This window comes from Sebastes fasciatus, unplaced genomic scaffold, assembly GCF_043250625.1.
Source record: "Sebastes fasciatus isolate fSebFas1 unplaced genomic scaffold, fSebFas1.pri Scaffold_85, whole genome shotgun sequence".
Lineage (NCBI taxonomy): Eukaryota > Metazoa > Chordata > Actinopteri > Perciformes > Sebastidae > Sebastes > Sebastes fasciatus.
In genome coordinates this window covers 1-7,500 of record NW_027428273.1, presented here as the reverse complement: position 1 = coordinate 7,500, position 7,500 = coordinate 1, and the positions used below count along the sequence as shown (strand labels likewise).

The 7,500-nt window shown below is 49.8% G+C and overlaps 1 protein-coding gene across 1 annotated transcript in view; it reads right to left on the bottom strand.

Moving 5' to 3' along the window:
* The window catches only part of LOC141763881 (dynamin-1-like), a 24,019-nt gene extending 16,633 nt beyond the window's left edge, over nt 1–7,386 (bottom strand). Inside the window, exon 1 of the mRNA XM_074628655.1 lies at nt 7,267–7,386. The gene's annotated coding sequence lies outside the window, so the exon portion shown is untranslated. The remainder of the gene's footprint in view (nt 1–7,266) is intronic.
* Between the last annotated feature and the right edge of the window lie 114 nt (nt 7,387–7,500).

Sequence of the window (7,500 nt, the reverse complement as noted above, 5' to 3'; positions counted from 1 at the left end):
GTTTAGGGTTCAGGGTTCAGGGTTTAGGGTTCAGGGTTTATGGTTCAGGGTTCAGGGTTCAGGGTTTAGGGTTCAGGGTTTATGGTTCAGGGTTCAGGGTTCAGGGTTCAGGGTTCAGGGTTTAGGGTTCAGGGTTTATGGTTCAGGGTTTAGGGTTCAGGGTTCAGGGTTTAGGGTTCAGGGTTTATGGTTCAGGGTTCAGGGTTCAGGGTTTAGGGTTTAGGGTTCAGGGTTTAGGGTTCAGGGTTTATGGTTCAGGGTTCAGGGTTCAGGGTTTAGGGTTCAGGGTTTATGGTTCAGGGTTCAGGGTTTAGGGTTCAGGGTTTATGGTTCAGGGTTCAGGGTTCAGGGTTTATGGTTCAGGGTTCAGGGTTTAGGGTTCAGGGTTCAGGGTTCAGGGTTTATGGTTCAGGGTTTAGGATTCAGGGTTCAGGGTTTAGGGTTCAGGGTTTATGGTTCAAGGTTCAGGGTTCAGGGTTTATGGTTCAGGGTTCAGGGTTCAGGGTTTAGGGTTCAGGGTTTAGGGTTCAGGGTTCAGGGTTTAGGGTTCAGGGTTTATGGTTCAGGGTTCAGGGTTCAGGGTTCAGGGTTTAGGGTTCAGGGTTCAGGGTTTAGGGTTCAGGGTTTATGGTTCAGGGTTTAGGGTTCAGGGTTCAGGGTTTAGGGTTCAGGGTTTATGGTTCAGAGTTCAGGGTTCAGGGTTCAGGGTTCAGGGTTTAGGGTTCAGGGTTTAGGGTTTAGGGTTCAGGGTTTAGGGTTCAGGGTTTATGGTTCAGGGTTCACGGTTCAGGGTTTAGGGTTCAGGGTTTATGGTTCAGGGTTCAGGGTTCAGGGTTCAGGGTTTAGGGTTTAGGGTTCAGGGTTCAGGGTTTATGGTTCAGGGTTCACGGTTCAGGGTTTAGGGTTCAGGGTTTATGGTTCAGGGTTCAGGGTTCAGGGTTCAGGGTTTATGGTTTATGGTTCAGGGTTCAGGGTTCAGGGTTTATGGTTCAGGGTTCAGGGTTTAGGGTTTAGGGTTCAGGGTTCAGGGTTTATGGTTCAGGGTTTAGGGTTCAGGGTTCAGGGTTTAGGGTTTAGGGTTTATGGTTCAGGGTTCAGGGTTCAGGGTTTATGGTTCAGGGTTTAGGGTTCAGGGTTCAGGGTTTAGGGTTTAGGGTTTATGGTTCAGGATTCAGGGTTTATGGTTCAGGGTTCAGGGTTCAGGGTTCAGGGTTTAGGGTTCAGGGTTCAGGGTTTAGGGTTCAGGGTTTATGGTTCAGGGTTTAGGGTTCAGGGTTCAGGGTTTAGGGTTCAGGGTTTATGGTTCAGGGTTCAGGGTTCAGGGTTTAGGGTTCAGGGTTTAGGGTTTAGGGTTCAGGGTTCAGGGTTTATGGTTCAGGGTTCAGGGTTCAGGGTTTAGGGTTCAGGGTTTATGGTTCAGGGTTCAGGGTTTAGGGTTCAGGGTTTATGGTTCAGGGTTCAGGGTTCAGGGTTTATGGTTCAGGGTTCAGGGTTCAGGGTTTAGGGTTCAGGGTTTAGGTTTCAGGGTTCAGGGTTTAGGGTTCAGGGTTTATGGTTCAGGGTTCAGGGTTCAGGGTTCAGGGTTCAGGGTTTAGGGTTCAGGGTTCAGGGTTTAGGGTTCAGGGTTTAGGGTTCAGGGTTTAGGGTTCAGGGTTTATGGTTCAGGGTTCACGGTTCAGGGTTTAGGGTTCAGGGTTTATGGTTCAGGGTTCAGGGTTCAGGGTTCAGGGTTCAGGGTTTAGGGTTCAGGGTTTATGGTTCAGGGTTCAGGGTTCAGGGTTTATGGTTCAGGGTTCAGGGTTTAGGGTTTAGGGTTCAGGGTTCAGGGTTTATGGTTCAGGGTTTAGGGTTCAGGGTTCAGGGTTTAGGGTTTAGGGTTTATGGTTCAGGGTTCAGGGTTCAGGGTTTATGGTTCAGGGTTCAGGGTTTATGGTTCAGGGTTTAGGGTTCAGGGTTCAGGGTTTAGGGTTCAGGGTTTATGGTTCAGGGTTCAGGGTTCAGGGTTTAGGGTTCAGGGTTTATGGTTCAGGGTTCAGGGTTCAGGGTTTAGGGTTCAGGGTTTATGGTTCAGGGTTCAGGGTTCAGGGTTTAGGGTTCAGGGTTCAGGGTTCAGGGTTTAGGGTTCAGGGTTCAGGGTTCAGGGTTTAGGGTTCAAGGTTTATGGTTCAGGGTTCAGGGTTCAGGGTTTAGGGTTCAGGGTTCAGGGTTTAGGGTTCAGGGTTTATGGTTCAGGGTTCAGGGTTCAGGGTTTAGGGTTCAGGGTTTATGGTTCAGGGTTCAGGGTTCAGGGTTTAGGGTTTAGGGTTTAGGGTTCAGGGTTTAGGGTTCAGGGTTTATGGTTCAGGGTTCAGGGTTCAGGGTTCAGGGTTTAGGGTTCAGGGTTTATGGTTCAGGGTTCAGGGTTCAGGATTCAGGGTTTATGGTTCAGGGTTCAGGGTTTAGGGTTCAGGGTTTATGGTTCAGGGTTCAGGGTTCAGGGTTTATGGTTCAGGGTTCAGGGTTTAGGGTTTAGGGTTCAGGGTTCAGGGTTTATGGTTCAGGGTTTAGGGTTCAGGGTTCAGGGTTTAGGGTTTAGGGTTTATGGTTCAGGGTTCAGGGTTCAGGGTTTATGGTTCAGGGTTTAGGGTTCAGGGTTCAGGGTTTAGGGTTCAGGGTTTATGGTTCATGGTTCAGGGTTCAGGGTTCAGGGTTCAGGGTTTAGGGTTCAGGGTTTATGGTTCAGGGTTCAGGGTTCAGGGTTTAGGGTTCAGGGTTTATGGTTCAGGGTTCAGGGTTCAGGGTTCAGGGTTTAGGGTTCAGGGTTCAGGGTTCAGGGTTTATGGTTCAGGGTTCAGGGTTTATGGTTCAGGGTTCAGGGTTTAGGGTTCAGGGTTCATAGTTTATGGTTCAGGGTTCAGGGTTTAGGGTTCAGGGTTTAGGGTTCAGGGTTCAGGGTTCAGGGTTTATGGTTCAGGGTTCAGGGTTCAGGGTTTATGGTTCAGGGTTTAGGGTTCAGGGTTCAGGGTTTAGGGTTCAGGGTTTATGGTTCAGGGTTCAGGGTTCAGGGTTCAGGGTTTAGGGTTCAGGGTTCAGGGTTTAGGGTTCAGGGTTTATGGTTCAGGGTTCAGGGTTCAGGGTTTAGGGTTCAGGGTTTATGGTTCAGGGTTCAGGGTTCAGGGTTCAGGGTTCAGGGTTCAGGGTTTAGGGTTCAGGGTTTATGGTTCAGGGTTTAGGGTTCAGGGTTCAGGGTTTAGGGTTCAGGGTTTATGGTTCAGGGTTCAGGGTTCAGGGTTTAGGGTTCAGGGTTTAGGGTTTAGGGTTCAGGGTTTAGGGTTCAGGGTTTATGGTTCAGGGTTCAGGGTTCAGGGTTTAGGGTTCAGGGTTTATGGTTCAGGGTTCAGGGTTTAGGGTTCAGGGTTTATGGTTCAGGGTTCAGGGTTCAGGGTTTATGGTTCAGGGTTCAGGGTTTAGGGTTCAGGGTTCAGGGTTCAGGGTTTATGGTTCAGGGTTTAGGATTCAGGGTTCAGGGTTTAGGGTTCAGGGTTTATGGTTCAAGGTTCAGGGTTCAGGGTTTATGGTTCAGGGTTCAGGGTTCAGGGTTTAGGGTTCAGGGTTCAGGGTTTAGGGTTCAGGGTTTATGGTTCAGGGTTCAGGGTTCAGGGTTCAGGGTTTAGGGTTCAGGGTTCAGGGTTTAGGGTTCAGGGTTTATGGTTCAGGGTTTAGGGTTCAGGGTTCAGGGTTTAGGGTTCAGGGTTTATGGTTCAGAGTTCAGGGTTCAGGGTTCAGGGTTCAGGGTTTAGGGTTCAGGGTTTAGGGTTTAGGGTTCAGGGTTTAGGGTTCAGGGTTTATGGTTCAGGGTTCACGGTTCAGGGTTTAGGGTTCAGGGTTTATGGTTCAGGGTTCAGGGTTCAGGGTTCAGGGTTTAGGGTTTAGGGTTTAGGGTTCAGGGTTCAGGGTTTATGGTTCAGGGTTCACGGTTCAGGGTTTAGGGTTCAGGGTTTATGGTTCAGGGTTCAGGGTTCAGGGTTTATGGTTTATGGTTCAGGGTTCAGGGTTCAGGGTTTATGGTTCAGGGTTCAGGGTTTAGGGTTTAGGGTTTAGGGTTCAGGGTTCAGGGTTTATGGTTCAGGGTTTAGGGTTCAGGGTTCAGGGTTTAGGGTTTAGGGTTTATGGTTCAGGGTTCAGGGTTCAGGGTTTATGGTTCAGGGTTTAGGGTTCAGGGTTCAGGGTTTAGGGTTTAGGGTTTATGGTTCAGGATTCAGGGTTTATGGTTCAGGGTTCAGGGTTCAGGGTTCAGGGTTTAGGGTTCAGGGTTCAGGGTTTAGGGTTCAGGGTTTATGGTTCAGGGTTTAGGGTTCAGGGTTCAGGGTTTAGGGTTCAGGGTTTATGGTTCAGGGTTCAGGGTTCAGGGTTTAGGGTTCAGGGTTTAGGGTTTAGGGTTCAGGGTTCAGGGTTTATGGTTCAGGGTTCAGGGTTCAGGGTTTAGGGTTCAGGGTTTATGGTTCAGGGTTCAGGGTTTAGGGTTCAGGGTTTATGGTTCAGGGTTCAGGGTTTATGGTTCAGGGTTCAGGGTTCAGGGTTTAGGGTTCAGGGTTTAGGTTTCAGGGTTCAGGGTTTAGGGTTCAGGGTTTATGGTTCAGGGTTCAGGGTTCAGGGTTCAGGGTTTAGGGTTCAGGGTTCAGGGTTTAGGGTTCAGGGTTTAGGGTTCAGGGTTTAGGGTTCAGGGTTTATGGTTCAGGGTTCACGGTTCAGGGTTTAGGGTTCAGGGTTTATGGTTCAGGGTTCAGGGTTCAGGGTTCAGGGTTCAGGGTTTAGGGTTCAGGGTTTATGGTTCAGGGTTCAGGGTTCAGGGTTTATGGTTCAGGGTTCAGGGTTTAGGGTTTAGGGTTCAGGGTTCAGGGTTTATGGTTCAGGGTTTAGGGTTCAGGGTTCAGGGTTTAGGGTTTAGGGTTTATGGTTCAGGGTTCAGGGTTCAGGGTTTATGGTTCAGGGTTCAGGGTTTATGGTTCAGGGTTTAGGGTTCAGGGTTCAGGGTTTAGGGTTCAGGGTTTATGGTTCAGGGTTCAGGGTTCAGGGTTTAGGGTTCAGGGTTTATGGTTCAGGGTTCAGGGTTCAGGGTTTAGGGTTCAGGGTTTATGGTTCAGGGTTCAGGGTTCAGGGTTTAGGGTTCAGGGTTCAGGGTTCAGGGTTTAGGGTTCAGGGTTCAGGGTTCAGGGTTTAGGGTTCAAGGTTTATGGTTCAGGGTTCAGGGTTCAGGGTTTAGGGTTCAGGGTTCAGGGTTTAGGGTTCAGGGTTTATGGTTCAGGGTTCAGGGTTCAGGGTTTAGGGTTCAGGGTTTATGGTTCAGGGTTCAGGGTTCAGGGTTTAGGGTTTAGGGTTTAGGGTTCAGGGTTTAGGGTTCAGGGTTTATGGTTCAGGGTTCAGGGTTCAGGGTTCAGGGTTTAGGGTTCAGGGTTTATGGTTCAGGGTTCAGGGTTCAGGATTCAGGGTTTATGGTTCAGGGTTCAGGGTTTAGGGTTCAGGGTTTATGGTTCAGGGTTCAGGGTTCAGGGTTTATGGTTCAGGGTTCAGGGTTTAGGGTTTAGGGTTCAGGGTTCAGGGTTTATGGTTCAGGGTTTAGGGTTCAGGGTTCAGGGTTTAGGGTTTAGGGTTTATGGTTCAGGGTTCAGGGTTCAGGGTTTATGGTTCAGGGTTTAGGGTTCAGGGTTCAGGGTTTAGGGTTCAGGGTTTATGGTTCATGGTTCAGGGTTCAGGGTTCAGGGTTCAGGGTTTAGGGTTCAGGGTTTATGGTTCAGGGTTCAGGGTTCAGGGTTTAGGGTTCAGGGTTTATGGTTCAGGGTTCAGGGTTCAGGGTTCAGGGTTTAGGGTTCAGGGTTCAGGGTTCAGGGTTTAGGGTTTAGGGTTCAGGGTTCAGGGTTTATGGTTCAGGGTTCAGGGTTTATGGTTCAGGGTTTAGGGTTCAGGGTTCAGGGTTTAGGGTTCAGGGTTTATGGTTCAGGGTTCAGGGTTCAGGGTTCAGGGTTCAGGGTTCAGGGTTTAGGGTTCAGGGTTCAGGGTTTAGGGTTCAGGGTTTATGGTTCAGGGTTCAGGGTTCAGGGTTCAGGGTTTAGGGTTCAGGGTTTATGGTTCAGGGTTCAGGGTTCAGGGTTCAGGGTTCAGGGTTCAGGGTTTAGGGTTTAGGGTTCAGGGTTTAGGGTTCAGGGTTTATGGTTCAGGGTTCACGGTTCAGGGTTTAGGGTTCAGGGTTTATGGTTCAGGGTTCAGGGTTCAGGGTTTATGGTTTATGGTTCAGGGTTCAGGGTTCAGGGTTTATGGTTCAGGGTTCAGGGTTTAGGGTTTAGGGTTCAGGGTTCAGGGTTTATGGTTCAGGGTTTAGGGTTCAGGGTTCAGGGTTTAGGGTTTAGGGTTTATGGTTCAGGGTTCAGGGTTCAGGGTTTATGGTTCAGGGTTTAGGGTTCAGGGTTCAGGGTTCAGGGTTTAGGGTTCAGGGTTTAGGGTTCAGGGTTCAGGGTTCAGGGTTCAGGGTTCAGGGTTTATGGTTCAGGGTTCAGGGTTCAGGGTTTAGGGTTCAGGGTTTAGGGTTCAGGGTTCAGGGTTCAGGTTTCAGTGTTCAGGGTTCAGGGTTTCAGGGTTCAGGGTTCAGGGTTCAGGGTTCAGGGTTTAGGGTTTAGGGTTCAGGGTTTATGGTTCAGGGTTTAGGGTTCAGGGTTCAGGGTTCAGGGTTCAGGGTTCAGGGTTCAGGGTTTAGGGTTCAGGGTTTATGGTTCAAGGTTTATGGTTCAGGGTTTAGGGTTCAGGGTTCAGGGTTTATGGTTCAGGGTTTAGGGTTTATGGTTCAGGGTTTAGGGTTCAGGGTTCAGGGTTTATGGTTCAGGGTTCAGGGTTTATGGTTCAGGGTTCAGGGTTTATAGTTCAGGGTTTCGGGTTCAGGGTTTCGGGTTCAGGGTTCAGGGTTCAGGGTTCAGGGTTTATGGTTCAGGGTTTAGGGTTCAGGGTTCAGGGTTCAGGGTTTATGGTTCAGGGTTTAGGGTTCAGGGTTCAGGGTTCAGGGTTTAGGGTTCAGGGTTCAGGGTTCAGGGTTCAGGGTTCAGGGTTCAGGGTTCAGGGTTCAGGTTTCAGGGTTCAGGGTTCAGGGTTCAGGTTTCAGGGTTCAGGGTTCAGATTTCAGGGTTCAGGGTTCAGGGTTTCAGGGTTCAGGGTTTAGGGTGGGGTGGTTTAGGGGGGACATGGGGACTGGGCGCTGCTTTCATTCAATCCTTTCATGTCAGGTTACCTGCACTGACTCACCTGGTTTCCTGCTGCTTTCTTCTTGCTCGTCTGACTGCTCTTCTGCTGAGCACTGACAGACAGACAGAGAGACAGAGAGACAGACAGACAGACAGAGAGACAGACAGAGAGACAGACAGACAGACAGACAGAGAGACAGACAGACAGAGAGACAGAGAGACAGAGAGACAGACAGAGAGACAGAGAGACAGACAGACAGACAGACAGAGAGACAGACAGACAGACAGACAGACA